Source organism: Vitis vinifera, chromosome 2, assembly GCF_030704535.1.
Source record: "Vitis vinifera cultivar Pinot Noir 40024 chromosome 2, ASM3070453v1".
Classification (NCBI taxonomy): Eukaryota; Viridiplantae; Streptophyta; class Magnoliopsida; order Vitales; family Vitaceae; genus Vitis; species Vitis vinifera.
Window position 1 is genome coordinate 19,978,290 of NC_081806.1, and position 24,727 is coordinate 20,003,016.

At 33.1% G+C, this 24,727-nt stretch overlaps 1 long non-coding RNA gene, 1 other non-coding gene and 1 pseudogene across 2 annotated transcripts; all 3 read right to left on the reverse strand.

Moving 5' to 3' along the window:
- Positions 1–4,824: 4,824 nt before the first annotated feature.
- Positions 4,825–8,677, reverse strand: LOC132252625 (uncharacterized; annotated as a pseudogene).
- A 9,962-nt stretch (positions 8,678–18,639) lies between these two features.
- Positions 18,640–22,710, reverse strand: LOC132253281 (uncharacterized). The gene is made up of 2 exons (XR_009465150.1): positions 22,480–22,710; positions 18,640–20,656 (listed from the first exon to the last, which is right to left on the reverse strand). It is a non-coding gene; the product is annotated as an uncharacterized LOC132253281 (long non-coding RNA).
- Positions 22,523–22,654, reverse strand: MIR168 (microRNA MIR168). The gene has a single exon (NR_127766.1). It is a non-coding gene; the product is annotated as a microRNA MIR168 (primary transcript).
- Positions 22,711–24,727: the final 2,017 nt, after the last annotated feature.

Genomic DNA, 24,727 nt, shown 5'->3' on the forward strand with positions numbered 1-24,727 from the left:
ATATTCTCCAGCTTGAGGGGGAGTGTTGAAATTTGGCATTCAAAGTTAGGGTTTTAATTTAGGAAAGTATTTTAGGAATAAAAAAGGAGAGATCATTTAGGATGATTCAATTTCCTAATTTTAGGAGAGAATCAAGTTAGATTGATATTTTCTTATTCAATCATTTGTGTATATATATGTGTATGGTGTGTACCTAAAAAAAGATCAATAAAGGAATTCAGAAATTCTTCAAAATGTTTACAGCTAAATTTGAAATTATTATAATGAAATAGGACAATACCATCTTTGAGATCTATACTAAATGATATTTTTAATTCCTATTTTAATCTATGAGAAAGAATCTCTAAATGTAAACAGGTCAGAAAAATATTAAGATTTAAAAAATAAAAACTTAGCCCTAAAGTGACCAAAATAAAGAAAGTAAAAATGTGGACTTAATAAGAGTAGATAAACTTGTATGCTCTCTATAAACCACTAGGAAATCTAAAAATGTAACCTTAAAGTTCTCCTTTAAAGAAAAGGTTTAGTCTGAAGATGAAAGCAATCTAGTTCTCATTCAATTTGAAATACATATGTTTTCCCAAAAGACAAATTAAAACTTTTTTTATAAAATTACAAAAGAAAAAAAAAAAAAAAAAAAAGACCCAATGCAAGAGAAGAAATATTTTTCCAATAAAAATAATGAAAAGGCTTATCTTAATCTTCACAAGTTGAATATTTTAATTATGGTAGGAAATGGCATTTTGCTATAGATCGTCTACTAAAAAGAAGAAGAAAGTAATGCAAGTGATTTGGATTTCGAGGCTGAGGACAATGAACCCATAAGCTTAACTAATACTAAAGAACAATAATCTTGTTGCCTTTAGTGTTTGATGACTACCCCCATCCTTTAAAATTGATAGTCTTATTGCATCAAGTGATGAGGAAGAAGAGTCTAATAACCTCTAAGAGACATATGAAGCTTTATTCCATGAGAATTATGAAATAAAATGTGAGAATATAAAATTAAAGAAAATCTAAAATAAAAAGAATTCCAACATTGAATCACTTGAATTTAATAAAATTGAATTAAAAGATAAATTAAATTCCTATGAAATTCATAAAATTGAACTAGCTAATAAGAACAAGGAACTAACTTTGGAACATCAAAACATGCTTCATATGATTAAGTTTCTAGAATATGAATATCATTGTGTAATGAAAAAATAATCTCCTTCTTTTGAATTAGATGGATTTAAAAGGAATGTAAGGAGTCAAAATGAAATCTTTCACCCTAGTTCTAAAATTTAAAAAGAAACGATTATAAAAGAAAACGACTCTAAAGACAAAAGCAATTTAGATTACATTAGTAAGTATTAAACTCTTACAAGTGGAAAAATTACTTTTGTGTAATCTAAAGAATGTTCCTCTTGTAGAGAATTTTCCAACATGTTCCTAAATACATTGTAAGTAAGAAATCTACACATGTTGCTAACATGTTGTCACTTGCAGTCTACCAACCTTAATTTTTTTTTTTTTCAGGTTTATCAATGAATAACCAAAATCTTATTTTTGTGCAAAGACTTGATTCAATCCTCTATGGAAGTCTTCTATTTATCACTTTCATGGAACTAAATAGCTTCCATGGAAGTCCTTGGTTCATTTTCCATATCTTCGACCAATTATTATGCATATGAGATCATTTTAGCATAGCAATATCTACTAAGTGGTTTTATGCTTTTTCTCTACATGTCTCTTACCAAATTAGAGATGTCTAATGGATCTTCTCCTTTTCCATTACCTTGCACATCTTGGTCTAATTTCTTCAATGACTCTGTGTTCAATTTAACATTTTCATTCCTAGCCTTTCCATATGTTCTTCCTCTACTTCTCTTTATAATTTTTTATTCATTATAAACTACATCCTTGTTGCAATGATCTTAAGATGACTTAAGTCTAAACAACAAAACTTATAGCCTTTTATTCCCTCTTAACATTTAAAAAAAAAACGCACTTCTTAGCTTAAGGTTTTAACTTTCTATGCATCAAATTATCATAGTATACACAACCAATACTCTTAGATTTTCATAGTTGGTAGGTCTTCAAAACTACATTTCCATAAGTGTCTGAAAGCCTATAACAAAATAAGTGCACCTATTTATCAAAAAAGCTACTATAGAGACAATATTTTCCTAAAAAATTTTAGAAAGGTCAGAACATAATAACATACTCCTCAATCTCTTCATGACTATCCTATCCATTCTTCAAACAAGACTATTTTTCAATGATATACCCTTCATTATTAAATGTCTTACAATTTATTCCTTGCAAAATTTATTGAACTTCTTAAAACAAAACTTCAAGCAATTATCAACCCTCAACATCTTGAGCTTTGTTCTATTTCGATTTTCAACCAAGGTTTTCCATTTCTTGAACATTTCAAAGTCTTTACTCTTACTTTGTAGTATATATATAACCAAAATTTTCTTAAACAATCATCAATTAATGATAAGAAAGACATGCTAACACTCAAAGAATCAACTCTTTCTATCTCTAGAGATTTAAGCAAACGTAGTCAAGTGTTTTCTGTGACCTAAGAGAATATGTATTGATTTTTATCTTGAAATCCTTGTAATAAATGCAATCCTCATAAAGTTCCAACTTACATTCTCTTCATAGAAAAGGCTTCTTCTGCTTAACTCGAACTACCTCTTTTCATTACTATGCCCAAACCTCAAGCCTCATGTCCTAGGCTTTTATTTGTCTAACGAATTCCCTACAATTGCAATAGCCTCACCATTCAAAACATCCCCTTGTAATACATAGAAACCATCCTTTTGGACTCTTAATTTTGTCATTACAAATGATCCTTTAATTACCTTCAAGGCTCCACATTCTATTATATTCTTTCAAACCCATATTTCATATTGATTTTATACGACTCTATTTTAAGCATATTACATGCCTTGTTGTCTCCTAGATCCAAAGAAATCCAAGATTTATTCACACATATGGAAAAAGCAACTAAAATCAAGAATCCATTCAGTTTCAACCAATGTTTTCAAAATCGGACCAAATATTGAATCAGAACAATTACCGATTCATAATTCACTGGTTGGACTGATGATCGAACCCCAATCGAACCGATAGTCGAACTACGATTGAACCGATAACATCATAAATGTATAATTTATATTTTATTAAAATTAAAAATAATTTAAAATTTTTAAAATATATATATATATATATATATATATATAATTAAAAATTTTAACAATATTTCATTTTTTTATATTTGATATGTCAATTAAATGATAAATATAAATATCAATATATTAATATATCAAATTTTATTAAATACTATATATATAATATTTAAATATGAAAGAAAATTATAATAATAATTTTATCTAAGTATCTATGTATTTTATTGTTTTAAAATTTTAAAAATTATTATATTAATTAATTCATATTAGTTTCATATTTATTGTTGATAATTATTATAAAAATAAATCTGAATATAGATATTTATATTTTTTTTATTTAAATGTTTTATATATTTTATATATATATATATATATATAACAATATGTTTAATTAAACAACTATGTACATGTTTAACAAAAGAGCCATGTAGCACAGTGGTTTTTTCTTTGTTTTGGCAACTCCACGGTTCAAATCCTCACCATGTAAAAATAATTCGTTTCTATTATAACTAATTCTACATCCCACATCGGCAAAGCACAAAGGACGTGTTATTTATATACCTTCCACATTCTAGTATAAGGCAAGAGATTTGGTGGGCTATGCCGCAAGAAATTTGGCCCAAAAAATAGGTAAGCATAAAGCCTTGGTGGGCTATGTGGGAAGCCCCAAATTCGGGTTGAAAAAATAGAGAATTTTGGTCAAATAATATATTGGCCGGTTCATGCTGAATGGGACGGTTCAACGTTTTGAAATAAATAATACCTTAACATTTTCATACATGTTCATGTATTAATCAATATCTTTAGAGTCCTTAAAGTTATCTTTTTCCTTTATGGACAATCGTTCTAGATGTGGCCTTCTTTATGACAAAGGAAGCATTTTCTACAATCCCTAGATTTGGACTTCAACCTTACATGACCTATTCCTCTTAGAATTTTTCTTACCAAATCTCCCTCTCATCGTGAGCTCCCTGCTCAAACCATCTTCTATATTCTTAGATTTTCTCTTTAAGTAATTTTGATAAATTTGCTCTAAGGGCCCCCTGTCATACAAATTGCTCATATGACTTAGGTAAAAATTTTAAGAGGATTTTCAAGATCCCATATAATTTTGTTGAACTTGCAACTGCAATAATTAGTGGACACATTGATCCATATTAGCAAAAAGATCATGTTTACTCATGTGCACACAAATGGATTAGTGTCACTTAAAGCTTTGCCTTGAATTACCCATATGCACACAAATAGACTAAGTTCCTTTTAAGCATCATACAAGTACTTAAAATGCACCATCAAATATATTATGTCATTTGTTCCAACAAACTCTATTATATTCCAACACCCATAAAGATATTTTCCAAGTGAACTAATTCAAAACATTATTTGTTGTATTACGATTAAAATGATTGATACTTGCCTCCAAAGTTTTTAAAGGCGAAAGCGTAAGGCGAGGCGTTTTTGTGTTCGTGAGGCGAGGCGTAAGCCTCGAGGCGTTGAGGCGTAAGCTTTTTAAGCCTCACATTATATAATTAATTAATATTTTTAAATATATAAAATAAAATAGCATAAATAGAAACATGAAAACAATTCATTAGAATCATAATAAAAAAAGCATACTAGTACCCTACTTTCACAAAAAAAACCATAACAAAGTCATAAAATAGATTCTAGATTCAACTATACTAATAGTTTCAAACTTTAACAAAAAACCATAACTAAGTCATGAAATAGAAAATAGAGTCAACCATAATAATAGTTCTAAACTTTTACAAAAAATCCATAACTAAGTCATAAAATAACAACTAGAGTCAATTGTTTCAACTTAAATCCTCATCCTCAAGGTCATCATCATCCTCATCCAATGTATCAATAGTAGGAAAATGTCCACTATCATGTATCCCCATTTCATGTAAATCTTCATCTTCATCAATTGGTGTCAAATTCAACTCCTTCTCTTTGCCTTTGCCTCCACTTGTACCTAGCATAAAGAATTAATTAAGTGTAAATATTATAAGTTTTTTTATTAAATTTAATCAAATTTATGACTTCAATTTTTGAGTACTTACTTGGTACTTCATTATGTTTCCTTTTGTAGGAATGTGAAGAAACCATGTGATCCGATGATGTTTCAGTCTCTTGGGAGTTGGATGACACAGCTCTAATGGCATCAACACTGAATAACTCATCATCTTGAAGCCAACAAAGATCAAGGGGGAGGAGGGGATCTTCTTTCTCCGCAATCCATTCATCATCCGAATCAATCTCCTCTACCAAAATCGGATCAACATTTTGTTTCCTTTGTAGACTTCGCTCTCTCAATCTAGTGTTGTATCTTACATACACTAGAGCATTCAACCTTTGATGTTCAAGTCTATTTCTTTTTTTTGTATGGATCTACAAATAATAAAAGTATCAAATTTATGTGTTAAAATGAAATAAGGTTCTCTAACATTGACATAGAAATATATGTATAAAAATTTACAAAAATAGAAGTATTACCGACTCAAATGTGCTCCAATTTCTTTCACATCCCGAAGCACTACAAGTAAGGCTAAGGACTCGAATAGCAAACTTTTGCAACTCCGGTGTTGAACCCCCAAAACGCATCCACCAACTTGTAGGACTTCTTAATGTTCGAGAATCAATTGCAATACGACTCCCAAATTCACCCATTGCTTGGTCATATGAGTCCAACTGAATGTCAGCTTTTAAACGTTCTTGATAATCCAACATCCTATCCATGCATTCAAATAATCCCTTCCTCACCTCATCAGCATTAGAGAACTTATCTCCATACCGCAATTGAGGATTAAGATAATAACCCGCTGCATGTAAAGGTCGATGAAGTTGCGGAGTCCATCTTGCATCAATTTTTCTCCAAATTGGGCCATATTTTCTCTCCACACCCCGACAATTAAATGCAATCTTCTCCTTAGCTGAATCCATCAACTCATAAATATAACCCATGGCTGGTCTTTCCTCTGAATCAACCTCTCTCAAGACACTGACTAATGGAACAGTGGTCTTTATGCAAAAAGCAACATGAGGCCAAAAATTTGGATCAAACAACATTGTACTTCGAGTTTTCACACCTTCTACATTTTTAGCCCATGTGCTTGAACACCATTTTTCTGATGAGAACATTGCTATAAGAGCTTGCTTTTACTTATAAAGACTTTGGAGAGTAAGAAATGCAGTAGCAAATCGTGTAATTGCTGGACGAAGAAGTTCATGATTTTTTGTAAATGTTCTCATCAAGCTAAGAACCCAAGTATGCCCATATATGAACTTCACTACTTGCCTAGCTCGAGATAGTGTAGTAGCATGAACATTTAGCTTTCCAATATCCTCCAACATCAAATCAATACAATGAGCAGCACAAGGAGTCCACCACAATTTTCTCCTTTTTTCCATAAGCCTCATTCCAGCATTCACATAATTAGAGGCATTATCAGTGATGACTTGCACAACATTCTCCTCTCCAATTTCTTCAACCACCTCATCAAGATATTTGAACATCAATTCCCCATTTTTTATTATATCAGAAGCATCAATTGATTTCATAAACCAAGTGCCAGCAGGACTATTCACCAAAAAATTGATAAGACACCTACTTTTTCCATCTGTCCAACCATCTGACATAATTGAACATCCATATTGTTTCCAAGCTTTTTTGTGATCTTCCATAATGATACTTAGGTCATTTACCTCTTCTTTAAGAATCCATGTCCTCAATTCATGCATAGATGGAGGCTTAAACCCGGGCCCAAAATTTGCAACAGCATCTATCATAGGAAACCAATAAGGATCATTCACAGTGTTGAATGGGAGACCTTTTGAATACATGAACCTACCAATTTTTCTACACACTTCCTTCCTTTCTTCTTGCTTCCACTTTGAATTCAAAGTAGTTTGTCTAGATTGTGAAGTGGTAAATTTATCCATGGGTCCCCTAGGAATAGGTTCCCCACTCCCACTTACACTCCCACACCCACTCCCACTCCCTAGTGTCCCTATTGTTTTAGACAAGGCACACTCATGCATTGAAGTTGGACCCATACCAATTTCTTGGAGCAATTCATTTCTTTTTGTTTTTTGATCCTTAAAATTGGCCAATGCCTCTTTGCATTCCAATCTAGCATCTTCACTAACCTTGGTGCATGGTTTCATACCATGATGAGTTCCGGCTAAGTGATGCTTGAGTCTATTCACCCCTCCCGTGCATCTTTGATTGCAAAATTTACATCTTAAATATTACTCCCTGGCAACTTCAAGAACATACTTCCACACAAAATCTTTTCTTGAATTTTTCGAATCGGAGGAACTCATTCTAAAAAAAAAAACACCAATAATAATATTCAAATTTCTATATAATAATATAATTGACTTAAAAATAATAACAAGACATAATTGAAAGGAATTTAAAAATGAAATTCAAAATTTAATTGGTTTTAATTTTAAAAAACCAATATTTGTTTTAGAAGAATTTTAAAATTATACACATAAAAGGGAAGAGATATTTTTATAATCTAAATTCCAATTAATAAGGAAATGAATGTTATATTTCATTTTAAAAAAATAAGAAATAAAAAATATACTTATAAGAGTGAAGACAAAATATAAGAGTGAATACCTTGGAAAAATAGAAAAAAAGAAATAAAAAATAAAATTATAATTATTAAATTAAGTGTATATTTTAAACTAATTTTATTTATATGAAAAAATAAATATTTCGTGAACCAAACACACCATCAAGGAAAGAAAGGTTTTTCACCTCTGAAATATGATTATATTTTTGTAATTAAAAAAAAAAAAAGGTGATTGCCGATTGGTAAGGTGGGTGGGAACTGAGAAGAGGAGGGCGATGCACCTCTGTTTCAACAGAGGAGTCACAGACGGCTATTGAGGGTGTGCGTACTACACACCGTTTTATTTTTTAAATTGGATGGCATTTGATTAAAAAAAAAATTGATGAACGAGAACGAGAAGAAGGAGACCCCGACTGCCAAGAGAGAGCCAGCCTCTCTGCGTCAAGTCGACTGCCATAGAAGATGAAGAAAACCATGGCAGATGGAGAACAAGATGAAACCGAGAGGGGGAAGCATCGAAGACACGAAGAAAGGGAGATCGCGACATACCTGGAGATGAACGAGAAGGATCGCCGCCGGAGAAGATGCTCTGCAATTGGTCGTCGCCGGAGAAGATGCTCTGGATTGGTCGCCGCCGCTTCAGGTAGGGTTTCCTTTTGGAGTTTTTCTCCCAATTTCTGTTTGCCTTCAATCGGGACTCGGGTTTTACTTTAGGGATCAGTTAGGGCTTTTTTTTTAAAAATTTCTTCATGGCCACAACGCGTGCGCCTTCTTCTCAAGGCGTAAAAGGCGCAATCAAGGCGCGCCTCAGACACGCCTCGGTTGAAAAGGCGTACGCCTTTCTCGCATTACGTTTTATTATTTACGCGTCAGGGCGTTTTTGCCTCGCCTCGCTTCAAGGCGCGCTTCAAGGCGTGCCTAAGATACGCCTTTGAAAACCTTGCTTGCCTCTACTCCTACAAAGAAAAAAGAAATTACTACAAAGAGTGATCAGTTTTAGGAGATCTCCAAGTTTATAAATATATAAATCATAAAATCAAGAAATATTAAGGAGATTAAGCTTAATTATTTAACATTGATCCAACACCACCTCACCATACATGAATATAACGAAAGAAATTACTTGGGAAATCATATTATTGTAAATCAATATAGAAAATAAGATTTAAATGCATAAACACAACGTACCACCGGATGAAGTTTCCATATTCTTGCCCTTGGTGTGACCTTTCCTTCTAGTTTCTTAGTATGGAAGCCAAGCATATCTCACACTGACATAATTGAAAACCTAAAAGATAAGGTTAAATGATCACGGGGATAGAAAGATTTAGTTGCACAATTTTAATATTAATGGTTATAAAGATAATAATTACACTAAATGAAAGGATAAGGAACAATTGAAAACCTAAAGAATAGGTTAGCTAGTCAAAGCTAGTGATATGGGCATAAAAGTAATGATTATAAAGATGGATATAGAGACCCTAAATGAAAATTTCTTATTTTTATTTTTATTTTCTTTTCTTTTTAGAGGGTTGTGGGTCTCATATCAACATAGTTGAACACCCTGAAAATGGTTAGCCAATGATGGTAGGAGATTTGGTAATACAACTTGAAGTTATAAAGATGAATGGAGAGAAACGAACCCTAAATGAAAGGATTTATGTTTTAATTTAAAAGAAAGTTGAATAGAATTGGAAACCCTAAAAAGAGTTTAGATAGCAATGGTGATAGGTGTAGGGACCCCTCCCCTTGGGAAACACGTGGCACGTAGCTCATAGTGACGCGTGGCACGTGTTATCAGCCGGACCTTCATCATCCGGATTCCCCTGAGGATATGCATGGTGCAGATTATCCTATCCGGACCGCCTCAAGGAAAGGCGAACGACGTTTCAGATTCTCCTATCCAAGGGAGAGCAAACGACGCTGGCAGAGCGTAGACATCCGGATAGTCTCCACAACACATCCGGATAATCAGCATGAGCCATCCGGATATAAATCGTCTGGATGGTCAATTAAAGTAAAGCGAGTCTTACACGCAATCACAACAAGCAGTCATGGCCCACATCTTGTCACCTGCAGAGTGAGAAGACAAGAGGAAGTGACAGCAAGTCACTTCCCACGATCATTCTACATAATCACTTCTCACGATCTCTGACAGCCGCATCACCTACCATGGTCTCTGACACCTATTATCATCATTACAACATAAAATATCTCCTCACCATTAATGAAAGGAGCAGTACCCCTGAAGTTGTATATATATGCCTTCACACGCAGAAGAAGGGGATCCCCTGGTAACCTTTTGATACTTAGTAAAAGGCCAACTGATTTATATATCTCTCTCTGACCATGGCTAACAAAACCATCGGAGGGTGTGTCCGGACACCCTGTCCGGATGCCTTTTGCAGGTACAAACCGCTGAATCAAGAACCCTTTGTGTGTTGAGAATCGCGTGTCCATCCATCTAGCAGCAACGTGGACCACCTGATACGCGAGTCGACAACAATAGGCAGATTTAGTGATACAACTTGAAGAAATGCTTATAAAGATGGATGCAGATGATTAAATACCTAAATAAAATAAATTTTTAGCTTGGAAGGACGAGAGTCTCACATCAGCACAAAAAATCCAAAGAAAATTTTAGATAGTAGCAAAGATGGGGTGATTTAGTCATGTAGCTTGAAACAATGATTACAAAAATAAATACAAATGATAAGAAACCCTAGGCGAAAGGATTTTATTTTTATTTAGGTTTTTTTAGAAGGAGATAGATCTTGCATTAACATAATTCAACAGAAAGATAGGAAACCATAAATTACAAGATCTTCTTCATACATATTTCTAACCATTATTTCAAACGATCATTAGCATCTTAGATTTGGCATAATGGAAGCCTTAGTAATTCAAAATTTGAATCTTTAAAGTTTAAAAACCACACCTTTAGGTTTAGATGTCCTTAGTAGTAAGTGTCACCTAGAATATGAGATTGAGGGGACCACTAGGACTCATATGAATATTTTAACTCCCTTGGAATCATAATTCTAAAATTGTCTCACATTCTGTTAAAAAGAGCCAATTGCACTTCAATATCCTATGAATTTAAATCAAGATCAAATTAATTAATTAATATCTCTAGTCTATAACCTACTATTCATTGCATGCAAGTTTCCCATGAATGAATATACATAGTCTAACTCGGTATTAAATATCAACCTTTTAGGATTACCTCTCAAATTCTTGAGTCTCAAATCTACCCATATCATAATCAATTAACATACCCTCATCCACCAAAGATAGATGTCAAATTCCACGGAATGAATTATTATGGCCAAGATTTTATTATCATAAATACTTATGATCACCTAATGGGATATAATGCCTCAAACCTATGAGATATTTTATTGAAAATATATATTATTGCCTTATTAAACCACCATTCACTCAATCTATGATCACATTAGGATCTCATTCATAAGGTTAGTTATTGATGACTCAAACAATAGAGTAATATTCTCTCGAGCTTGGAAAAGTCATGTCAACTTGATAGCCGCTCAGTCATGACTCTTTGTAGGTGTTACTTAATGTGTAGTCATATGCACTAGTACACATACCATGAGAAACTTATTTTGATGACCAAGATCAATCATCTCACCATTTTAAAGGTAGTGTGTTATGACTTCTAATGGATTACCAAAGTTTATAAACTAATTATGAACAACTTCTCATCTTGTAAGGAACTCATGAATTGAATTTTTCATGCAACTCTTAATTAGGGATGGCAACGGGGCGAGTTTGGGACAGGTACGAGTCACCCCCATCCCAACCCTACCTCGTTTATTCAAAATAATTCTCATCCCCGTCCCATTTAAAAAATTAAACGGGGCGGGGTGGGAATGATAAATTTTCATACCCACCCCGCCCCGTCCCGTTTAACTTTTTTTTTAATTTTAATTTTTTTTCAAAAAAAATTATTTTTAAAATTTTTAATTACATTAAAATAAATATATTTTATAAATAATTAAATTATTATATTTTTATAACTTATTTTATTAAAAATATTTTTTATTATCTATACATTAAAAATAGTAAAAAAAATTAAATTAAATTAATTTTAAAATTTAAATTAATTTAATTTTAAAATTTAAATTAATTTAATTTTAAAATTTAATTTTATATATAATCGGGGCGGGGCGGGGCGGGGCAATACTCGAACCTGCCCTGAACCCGCCTCGGGTTTTAAAAAAAATTTCAAAACATTTTATTAAAATTGAACCCCATCAACGGATACCCGAAAAAACTCGTCTCATTGTCATCCTTGCTCTTAATACATCCAAATCTTGTACAAAAGTGATATAACCCTAAATATTCAAACTAATAAATACTCACATTGATAATGCAAATAGGATAAAATAACCGATATCATATAAAATAATAAACCAAATTTGTCATATTATGTCTATTTTAAAGACTACTTTAAAAGCTACATTGCACACTACTACCACCATCTAACTATTTCTTTTAAGGATTTTAATTATTTTGGCATGAGACAACCTTCTTCTCAAAAGTAAAATAAAATAAAATGATGTTATAATATATGCAAAAATTTGTGGATGTCACAATTTCCCATTTCAAACCTTTCAAGTATCCATGTAACTTTTAATAAAATATTTATTGCAATCATTATGGTTGAAACCCTACAGATAAGGATATGGTTACTAGGACTAAGATAACTTAAGTTCATCTTTTTCTTTATATTTCTTTTTTTTAATAACATGTTATCAACATGAATATAACACAATAGGATTTTTTTATTGTTTTTTTGTTTAAAATTTCTTCCTCAATTCAACACTTATTCCTTCAAAGCTTTTATGTTGAAAGCATATTGAAGATTTCTCCTTGAACTTCTTTATCTCCAAGGTTTAAGTTGAAGGTCTAATTATGTATTTAATGACATGTATAAGTATTTTTTATTTTCAAACCTTGATAATTTTATTTATAAATTTATATTTATTTTGTATTTAGTTATTATACAATAGGCATAAAAATTAAAATTAGTTTATTGTAATAATTTATTCTAATTAATTTGTTATATATACACACAATAAACATATATTAATTTATGCATATATAATTTATAATATAAATATATAAGTTTAAGATATTTATACTTAAGAATCTTATATACGAAATTTATACACACATGACGACATGTGTGCATATTAATAACAAATATAGAGTTAGCTTGATGGCACAAATATTTTTTTAGGATAAGAAATGCAATCCCACATCGTCCAACTATAAGATCTAAAATGGGTTCAAACTTGATCAAAACCTAAGGTGCTCTTAGTTGGGCTGGGCTTGGACTTAGAGTTCATTTCATGAAGTCTCAAAATTTTGAAAATCAAACAATAAAAATGGTTGACGTACGTGGGATCGATTCATGAGAAAGTGTTACTCAATTAGCAATAAATCAAAACCTCATCCTTTTACCTCCAATATCTTAGACAAAAATGGAAGATCAACGAGTAAAATGAAACAAACAAATTTGATAATGAAGACATCAAAGCTAATGCCAAAGCTCATTATTGTATTTTCAATGGTGCCAAAGCCCTTTATTGTTTTTCAATAGCGTTAATCCTAATGAGTTCAAAAGGATAGCAACATATAAATAAGCTTAAAAAAAAAAAAAAAAAAAAAGATTGAAGGCACTTCTATTTAGAAAATGTCTCAAATTCCTAATTAATATAAATTCTTTTTGTAAAAAATATTGCATAGAATTTTTTTTTAAATTGAATTGTTATTATAGTATTAGATTTCTTTATCGAATAAGGAAAGTTATTAAAAATATTTTTATACATATTTTAGGTCATCAAGGGAAAAGATTATAAGACAGAGATGAGCTTATAGAGGCTACGTGGGGTGGATAAGGTAAGAAAGAGCAGGAGATACTCAATGGAGTTAGGGGACTCATAGTTCAGGATGTAGATACAAGCAAAAGGGAAACATGAGATGTTTCGAGTTCAATAATTATATCTAGCTTTGTCCGTTTTAATATTTTCTATAATATAGTGGAATAATTTTTTTTAATCCATGGATGTAAATATAGTTAGCTAAATCAAGTGAAATTTATAGCAAATTTGCATGAACATAAATTCCTAGTAGAAAGTCAATTCTAACACAACTATTTATAGTAAATAGTTTTTCATAAGCTTTTTACATGGCCTTTCACCTTTGTATTCATGACTAAAAGTCATTTTTAATCGCAAAAACTATTTATATAAAATAATTTTTCATAAAATTTCTCTATTAATTTTTTGTAAATGACAAAAAAGATACATTTAGCCATGACATTTCTATTAGTGGGAAATAATTTATCACAAGATTTTACCATAATTAAATTTTTTAGAGGTGGGTATTCATGCCAAATAGCCTTCCATGTCATCAACATGAACTTTCTATTTTGTGAAACCAAGGTTTGGTTAATCTTGATTTTGATGATAACAAAACAAGGTTTAGAACTAATGACTACATTTTAAGTGTGATTAGGCAAGATGACTTCTAAAGTGGCAATCCAAAGACAAATCAAGCCAAGGAGAAATCATGAAGAAGAAGACCACCTCAAAGAGAAGAGTTTTTCAAGACTAAAGCTTCTTAAGTCTCTTTGTAAGGTTGTTGGTGCACTAGGATTTCCATGCATTATTTTCCTTACTTATGCACCTAAATCATCCAAGAGTTATTTTGTTTTAAATATCTTTAAAATTGGATGATTTCATGTTTTCAACTAAAACCTTGTGTTAAATGTTGTTTCAAACTTGTTTAAAAGGTTATAAGTTGGAAAAGTTGGTTGTTGAGCAAAAAACGGCTCAATTGGCTAAATCGGTTGAACCGGATGAACAGTAACCGATCGACCGTTCGAAAAATGCAAAAAATTTCTCTTTCTTCCAGAACGGTTGTTCAACCGGTCAAGGTCGAATCTCGTCCGGTCGAGGTCCGGTCAAGGTCCGGTCAGGCCCGGTCGAGGCCCAACGGTCTCCTGCCAAGCATTAAATGCTAACGGCTAGTCAACCGGTCGACCCCCAGCTCGACCGGTCGAACCCCAAACGGCTAGTTTGACTTTTTTTTCTTCTATAAAAAGGCTCCAATCTTCATTGTTTAAAAAGCAAAAAAACCTTCCCAAATCATTCTTGATTATATTTGAGCCTTGGAAGAGTGTTTTTGAGTGCACCATTGTTTCATAACTTGCATATCTTTAGTGCACCATTCAATCCTAGCTTTTCTTGTATCATTTGAGCTTAAAGTTCTTGTGCTAGGATTTTGGTAAACCTTTGAGATCATTATTTGTAAACCTTGAGAGGAAGTTTCAAGAGAGGGATATCTCTTGAGCATTGTAAAGGGTGCTTGGAGCCAAAAGTCCAAGAGGGTGAATTGGAACCATAATCCAATTGTAAGAAGATTGGAAGCTTGGTTGAAGCTTCAAGCTAGTGGAACCCTCACTCGGTTAGGAGGTTGAGGAGAGTGGATGTAGGCCGGGTTGCGCCGAACCACTATAAATCTTGTGTTTGCATTCTCTTTTCCCTACTCTTTTAAATTATATGCAATTGTGTTTAGTTTGTTTATTATATATTTGCATATAATTGTCTCTTATTTTTGCATAGTTTAAATTTGTGAAAAAGAGACAATCACCCTATTCACCCCCCCCCCCCCCCCCCCCCCTCTAAGGTGATTACCATAGGTTGGATTAGCCTAAAATTCCTAACATATTTCATTGCCAAAAGTTACATGATACACAAGAAAAAAAAAATTCAATATTTCCATAATTTTTGTTTATAACTTTTAATATGATTAAATTCAAGGAGAGTTTAATCAAATATGATTTTTTAAAATATTTAGGTAGAACTCCCATACATAGTCTTTTATTTTCCTACACTATTGCCAAAAGTTTTTATTTAATTAAAATATTTAAAAATATTAAAATGTTCCTTATTTTTAATTAATTTATATCAACATTCTACTAAAAGTAAAAAATCAAATGTTATCCAAAAACAAGGATTAAAATAAGAATAAAAAGATTTTAGTGTAGTGGGTTGGAGATTTTGTATTTTGTATTTTGTATTTTGTGTAGTAACAAATCTCATAGAAACTAGAAATTCTATGATCCACCCAAAAAGTCAAAATTCCAAAGTATAGGAAAATCTTTGAATTTGAACCAAATCTTTGAATTTGCCAGGATTGTGGGGTCAGATATCATCAAGTATTTAATTTAATACTACACAAATTTGCTTAAGGAATCCTACCAAATAATGCTTGGATGAAGCCAAAGCATGTGGTTAGGTGGGAGGATTTGATGAAAATTTGAAATAGTGTGGGAAAGCAAAGTGGGATGAGAGCCCACAAGATCTACCATTAAAGTCTGTCTTCTTGAAGAAAATGGAAACACCACATGGTGCCTCCTTGAAGTGGGACCCAGATTCACCTTCACTTTCTCCCTCTCAAGCTCCATTTTCTTTCTGTTTCTGTCTTCCCAAACAGGATTCAAAAGAAGAATGTTGCCGCCCATCATTGTCTTCAAACAACTAAATTATAATTGTAGCATCACCGCTAATGATGGTTCTTTTAATGGTAGTTGTGGTAGACCTTTCGGTTATACTTGCATAACGCGGATTAGATAGAAGTCACCTATTAAAGGGTAGGAAAACTACAAGACTTCTGTTTAGGCCCTCCTGTATAGCAATTATTTTTTTCAAACAATTTTTTGTTTTCCAAAATTAAAAAACAAGAAACATTTTTTGTTTTCAAAAATAAAAAACATGACGTTTTAGACATCATCCATCACTTGTTTTATTGTTTTTAAAAATAATTGTATCTTTCCAACCAGAAGTATCTTTGCAAATGGTTGTGAGCAGAGTGGGACCAAAAGTGCATTGATCTTTGGCGGGTTTGATGTTCAAATAAACACACTTCTACCCCCAGTCACAATCATTAAAGGACAAGTAAAGGAAAGGGGACACTAATAGTTCTCTTTGATGGGATCTTATATTTGTAATGCTATTAAATTTTCAAATTGAGCTTAGTAATAATCACCGGAGAAAATCTCATAATTAAGTAAGCCTCTTGCTAGTCATTATTATTCATCCAAGTATATCAAGAGATGGTCTAAGCTTCAACTCTCTTGCAACCATATTTTAAACAAATGTCACTATTGGCTTCATTGTAGTGCTAGTAGCTACCAAAGCTATCAGACCCTCATCTTACCTAAAGAGGTGAAGTGTTCTTTCTAAGAACCCATTTCAAAATTGTTTTTAAATAATAAAAAATAAAAAAATAAAAATTTATTCTCAAAAATAATTTATTTTCATAATAAATTCTCAAAAATATTGTTCTCAACCAAAAAGTTTGTCGATCATGCTTTTTAGGTTACAAAACTAATTTTATTCTAAAGAATACTAAACTATTTTTGAAAACAATTTCCAAATAAACTCTTTAACCCTCTTTGAATCACCCCAACAGGGATGTAAACAAAAAATGCCATGAACAATTCTAGTCTCCCAATAACAACTCCTCCTCCTATCCTTCTTTTAGACTAAAACCACTATCTTGGCGTCTCCTTAACTTCTTTCTCTTTTTGGACACACACTCGCAAATAAATAAAATAAAAAGGGAAAGAGATGGGAAGTAGATACGTATACACTATGCCTAGAAGAATATGCCGGTTACACTATGGAGGGACAGACACAATCTAAATTTTGTGCCTGGAGATGAATATGCTCAGAAGCACTAAATATGGCCAACCAACACACACCCGATTCTTCATTGACAAGACCTCCCAGTGCCATAGAGCTGGATGATGAGCAAACCCATCAATCCAAAAAAGCAAAAAGCTTAAAGCTGCTTAAGGTGGAATCGGGGATTGCTTCTCTGGGCAATATCTCCTACACTTTCAACCTAATAATGGAAAGGCTTTTTGGGTGGTTGGAGGCGCAATACAAATAATTAGTCAAAAGTGATAGGAATTATCAAAAGAGATGCAAAAAGCCCAAAATTTGGCATAAAGGAGAGAGAGATCAGGTGACTAGGAAACGTAGGGCCCTGATGGCAACAACCATACACAGAATTCTACTTATAGATGTGAATGTGAAATCGTCAACATCCTTCATTCTAAACTAGAGACCCTAGTGAAGATGATAATTGTCTGTCTTAGGGTATTAGTAGGTTTATCTGGTTATGCACCCTTTAAAGATTTACCTAAAACTGCCGAGAAAGTTAGATTAATGCAGCTTGACTACAAAGCAAAGCAGAGTGGCATGAAAACAATAAATCAAGATAGGAATGAGGCTCATTTCATAGCTAGCTTTCTGAAAAAGAAGAGGAAAAGAAAATAAAGGAGAGTTGGAAAGCATACCAAAAGAAAGGCACTTACCATATTTAAGATTGCTTCACAACAAGTCCCCAAGCAGCTGCCCTTCCACATAGCACTCCACTGGACGAAGGTTTTATGAACATAGATTCCAAAAGTGGCATATATGACTAGTTTTTCTCCATATGGCTAAATGTTTTTAACTTCAGGTGCCCATGGATTTTGATCTAGAAGTGTCGAGTCCAGAGAGGCTCACTTGGTCTAATTGTAGACCATAGGTTTGGACAGATAAAACACAACTCCTGCTCCATGATCAAGTCAAAATTTTCCAAAGCAGAAAGACCAGGGAGCACAGCTTCCTTTCATTCTAGATCCCAACTTGTCAATCCCTTCCAAGAACATAGTTCACTTGCATACTGTGGACCTGGATCCACATCTGCAGGTTCCAAAAGGACCACCGTTGCCCAGTGCCGATAGTCAACTTAGAATTGTTAAGTAATTTACATAATGATTCTATGAATATGAACACCCCATAAATGATTGAAGAGACAAATCATCTGCTTTGTTGGTACACCTTTGCTACAATGGAACAACATAAGGATTTTCAAACCCCAATTCTGACACCACCTCAACCTCATCTCTTTCCATACTTGGATAAGAACAAAGTAAAAGAAACATCTTAAAGCAACTACACAAAGGACCCTACATCACCGATTGTCAGGAGCTATGAAAGGCAAAGCCATTAGTTTTATGAATATATATCATATTGCCCAAAGTACTGATTTATAGAATCAAGACATTTCCATCCATGATTTCTGCATGTCAATTTTAGGTGAGCTCTCTGATGACAAAATCCCACAAGAACAAGAAATCATTCATACTAAAACATGAAAAGACCTGCATGGAGCCAAGTTCAGGCAGATGTAGCCGGCATCTAGATCCACCCGATTTCCTGTTGGACTGCAAAACATGCAGCCCAAATCTGGCATTTATAGGATCAGAAAACAAGGGGAAAATAAAAAAATAAAAACATTCTAACATAATTAACAATGTCTATTACAATTACTTCTAGTATCTAAGTACAACAATACAGATGCTACTTTATTTGGCTACAACAAAGATTTGGGTTATTTTGGAGTAGCCCATTTAGCAAAACAGCCAACCCAACCCCACTAACCTCAGGTAGGTTGGCAGGTCCAGGAACAATCTTGCCCACTTACACTCAACTCCCTTTAAAAGAATGGCTAAGCTAGGGTTGGAAACAAGAAAACTATCCTTATTGGCATATTTTATAACATCTCTTTGCGCACAACTAGCAACAGAAGAAAAATAGCTAAAGAAAATACAACAATAATTTCCCCAAAAAACCAAAAGGAAAAGAAAACAACATTCCTACTAGAACAGTGGAGCACAAAGAATTCATAATTTTGATGTTGATGAATCCTATAATTGAAAAACATTTAATTCCACAACCAAGATGGAAGGTGGATCCATTCAATTCTTTTCATTCCTTTCCCAGCAGAGAAAGATGATAGTGTTATTCTTATAATCAAATTAACCTACCATCATAACAATTTTATTACTTAGTATCTAAGCCATTAATATTAAGACATTCCTTCTCCTGATTAATTACACTAAAAGAAAAATAATTGAATAATATGCAAACATAGAACTGGGATAGGTCAGAAGGATTATCAGAACATGCAACAGATAATCCTTCCAGATAACCTAAAACCCAAAACCAAGAGCAAGTCGGTTTTCCACACATCAACTAACAACTATAGTTGCTACAACTCAAAACAGATATTGGATATAAACTTCTCCTGGCATTTATCAGCATGCATCTCTATTAGAATATTGGGAGGGGAGTAAAAGAAGAACATGACTAAATCCAAACATAGCAGCAGCCCAAACCGGAGAAGAGTCATGCCAAGAGTTTCTTTGATAAATCAGGATAATGGCTAAGAATGAGCGGCCAATAGAGAGGAGAATGGGCCAATCATGCAATGATCTACAGAATAAAAGAGGGAAAAAAAAAAAAGAGAAAAGAGAAGAGTGAGACAGGGGAAGATAAAGATCATACCAAATAATAACCATGAGAATTCCAAATCAAAAAAATTTCTAAGAAATCAAAACAGCAGTGTGTTAAACCCAACTTCGTTTACAAGCCAGAGAAAGCTAAAGAGTTGGCAGGTAGAAGGATTAAGCACATTGACAAAACTACATGACAACAAGTTTAATAGATTTTGTCCAAGGAATGCACAGTTTCCATAACATAAAAATCTAGCCACCCACCACAATTGAGTTTAGAGTCAAATGATCAAACAGTAGATGGATTCACCAAGGGTATGTGCAAGTGTTTCACATCTATGCCAATTTGTCCATACTAACAAACTAGGAAATCCTGGTTACCAAGAAACCTGGGCATGTGACAATAATTGTTAGGGTTGAAAACTCCCAGGCCACCGACATGATGTTCAGCTGCTTCACATCCATAGCCCTGCAACAAATTTGTTGAGCCCCCGCACCTGAAAACAAGCAACACAAGAAAAAACTCCATTTTATAGAGGCCGTTACAACTTCCAACCCCTGACAACAAGTGATGCAAGAAAAGATCCCATTTACATTTGGACAGAAAAAGAAGGTATGTTGTCAATCTGAACCAGTCAGAAAAAGATTTGTTAAAAATTTTATCAAGAACGTTGCATAATCCTCTAAACATGATGTTTTGGGTATACTTCATGTATATAGGGCAAGCCCCCTCTCTTTGGTGCTTTTCTAATACATGCTCTTGTTGTCTATCAAAATAAATATATAAATAATTCTCTAAGCATAATAATCACTTCAGTCATTGAGGACAGGATGTGAAGGAAGTGTGTTTCACCTGATACTCTTCCAATGAGATTAAATGTTTTGAAAAAAAAAAAAATTGAAAATGTTCCAAGGAGTGGTGGTAAAAGGAAGGGTAGCCCATTAAAGTGTAGATAGATTTTAGAGCAATCAAACAAATTAAGAAGAATTTTCTTAAAACCGTGGAAAGAGAAGCAAGGGAAAGAAAGAAGGGAATAACTTATGTGAGATAATGACAAAAAAATATGGAATCGTTCACGTTCTTGTAACAAGAAAACAAGATACATTACTGTCCTTGCACAGGGTTAGGTGGGCAGAGGAGAGAGGAAAAGGGAAATTTCAAATTATACCTTTCTTTCCTAAAGAAAGAAATGAAGGGAAAAGACAAGAAAAACTTCCCCCACATGGCCACACCAATTTTTCACCTCAAAAGTGAAGGCATTTAAACCAAAAACCAAATAAAGAAATTGGGATACAATATCTAAACAGATGGAACAAGTGCTCCCAAAAAAATCAGGTATTTTCCCCATCAAATTTCCTTTCCAGTTTCTGCACATAAACACAGAAAAATAACTAATTGCCTCTTCTCTTCCGTTCCCTCTTTAACCCTAAAACCCAGTTGCCTTGTGAAACTTGTTCATCATGCAATCAATGTTAGCAAAGAGCTCACATCTCCCAACATGGCTAAAAACTCAGGGGAGTTGGTAAACCTAACCATTATTCAAGCACTCAATGCCAAATGCTTTAACATCCAGACACAAAATTGTTAATTTTTGGGTATAAGGAGCAACAAATGCATCCAAAATTCCAAAGTCGATTGCTTCTACACAAATTCATATACATGAAAATTCACAATGCCCCTTAAGATTTGCCTATACAAACAGGCATCATTTGAACTAAAAAACAATAAAAATGGTAACAATAAACAATAAATGATAATGAGAAAAAAAAAAAAGAAAAAAAAAAAAAGGCTTAACCACAAAGAACAATCCAGTAATTTAAAATCTTTATTGTGGATATCACAGAAGGCAAATAATTTATACTTTTTCCACGAACACACCAAAACCACATGCTTTTCACTATCCAGTAATTTAAAATCTTCACTGTGGATATTACAGAAGACAAATAATTTATACAGCTTCACAAAAGCATAACCTTTTCACGAACACACCAACACCACATGGTTTTCACATAGTTGAATGAAGCAACATTAGAAATTCAACGAAAGAGAAAAAAAAAAAAAAAAAAGAACAAAGATCTCGAGTTTTTTTCCTTCCGAAAATTCAAGTAAAAATAAAATCATTTTTCAATATTCAAATTCAGGCCAAGATCTACCAAGCCATGAACAGAATCAGATCATCACAAAGGCCTCCAACCAAATCAACCGATTTCAACTCAGATCCAGATATAAAAAGGATCCAAAATTCCACACAAATCAGTGATACTTTCCTCCCAGCCAATCAAATTCCAGAAAAAAAGCTACGCCAACAATTTTTCCAACCTAGAAACCTGAGATCGAAGTAGTCTTTCATCATCACATCACCGCCGTCTCCGATTCAGTTGATGCAAGGCGGGATCGGAATTCGCTCAGCAACCAATCGTAGGCCGCCGCGTGCCTCCGGCGCTGCCGGAGCGGCGAAGTCGGTTCCCGACCTGCACCAAGCGAATTAGAGACCACCGTAAGAACCATACTCTTTCTTCTTCTCCTCCTCCTGGAAATCGAAAAGAAGTGGGTGGTTGGTTTTTTTTATGAGGGCTATTTATACAGGGCACAGACCAACGTGATTTCGCCACGTGGACAGGCCACCGACTACGGTGAGGGGAGGATGGGGATTGAGCCTCAGAATTGGGATGAATTACGAGAGTGCCATTATGTGGACAGTAGTTGGCGCACGTGCATGAGCGCGTGGCTCTTTGCGGAAGTTGTAACGGACGCCCTACTCTGTCTGTTTGGTTAAAGGGCAAAAAAAAAGGAGGGGAAACTTTGCAGCCTTTTTCTCACTTTTTGTTTCAACCGATTTGCGTAATTATGCCTGATCACACTAGCTTTTTTTAAAAAAAAAAAAAAGAAAAAGTATTTTTATATGAAAAATGAATTTCGCATAATTTAGCGGATTTAGTTTTTTTTTAATTAAAAGCATTTATAATTTAAAATTATTTTAGAAAAGTTATCGGGTTTAGAAATTTGATTTTTAAATGTATATCAAATGCAAGTTATTACTAGATTTTATGTGAACTTATCTGATAATCAATGCAAATAAGCTCCGAGTTTGAGTTGGACTCAAGTTAACTCTTGACCAATCGTATTAGGTAAGTAATAACGTTGCTCCTGAAGAAATTATAATTCAAAAAATGACTAACATAATATATGTGTAAACTTTGAAATGATTAGACTCGATTATAAGCCTAAATATGATAAAAAAAATCTCATGATGGATGTGCTCTGGGATGATCAAACTTCATTATATTGTAAGCCTAAGAATGAGTATGATATTGAATACAATGAAAAGATTGAATTACGTTGTCACTAACAAACCAAATGGTATCAAAATGAAAGAGTTAAAGCCTTAAACCCAATAAGTGGTATAAGATGTTATGAGTTTGAATCACATGATCCTCCTTGATATAAGAGTTATGTCATGAGTTTGAGTTCAAATCACAAAAGTCTCATGTTGAAGGAGAGATTTTTGAGACATATCTGTTGGCAAATCGAAGGGTTAGTCGCATCCATCAACTCTCTTTGTATTCATCGTGGACGCTTAGGTGAATGCACTCTAAGGTTAGAGTATGCGTCTTTTTTAACAGCAATTGTATTTAATAGAATTGGTAGCACCTGAGGTCCTACAATATCAATGAATACTATACAAAATTTCTAATTTCTTTAAAGGGTAGTTATGTATTGCAACTTTTGTTCGGCACCAATTTGACGTCTTTTGGCAGTTAGGGAATCTACATATTTAAACTCCAACATTACACACTAGATATCATGTGCAATTAGGTGAATAAACAAAGTTGAACACAATCAATATAAGTGTAAACACATGTAGTGCACGTTGATGTTATATTAACCAAATATCCTTCAACAACATAAAATTTTTTAATAGAATTTATGCTTAAAAATGTCAACACCTTTATAAGGTTGACCAAAGGCTTCACTTATTTATAATGAGGGATTTGATAGAAAATGATCCTCATGTGCTAGGTAAGTTTAGATTTAGTGGTATAATTAATTTATTTTTTCTTAAGCTTTATGTTCAATTCCCTTAAATAATGCAATTTATCAATTTTTCAAGAACCATGTCTATAAATGAAAAAACTAAGTAGTGTGGATTGATATCACATGGTAAGTAGTCGATTTGTTATTACGATGTAATTAACGAGTCTTTAAGGACAAAAATTATATACTTCAATTTTGATATTATTTTAATTTGATTACTCTTATCATATTTGTCCTAGGTTTAAGATGATTAATCTAATTGAATCTTAAGATACTCTTAAATTGAGGCTACTTGGGTAAAGCCTAAGAATATCCTACTAATCATCTATAGTTGAATAAGATATTTTAATCTATGATGTCAAACTTCTCTTATATGCCAATAAAATCTACATGACTCATTCCTCGTTAATTCCTTCTCATTTACAATGTTCAAAGGGTTTCATTTTCATTCAAATGTTACTTTCATAATTTCTTTCACTTATTTAAAATAATCAAAGTAGTCTCAAATATTGATAGGCTATTTTGTATTGAA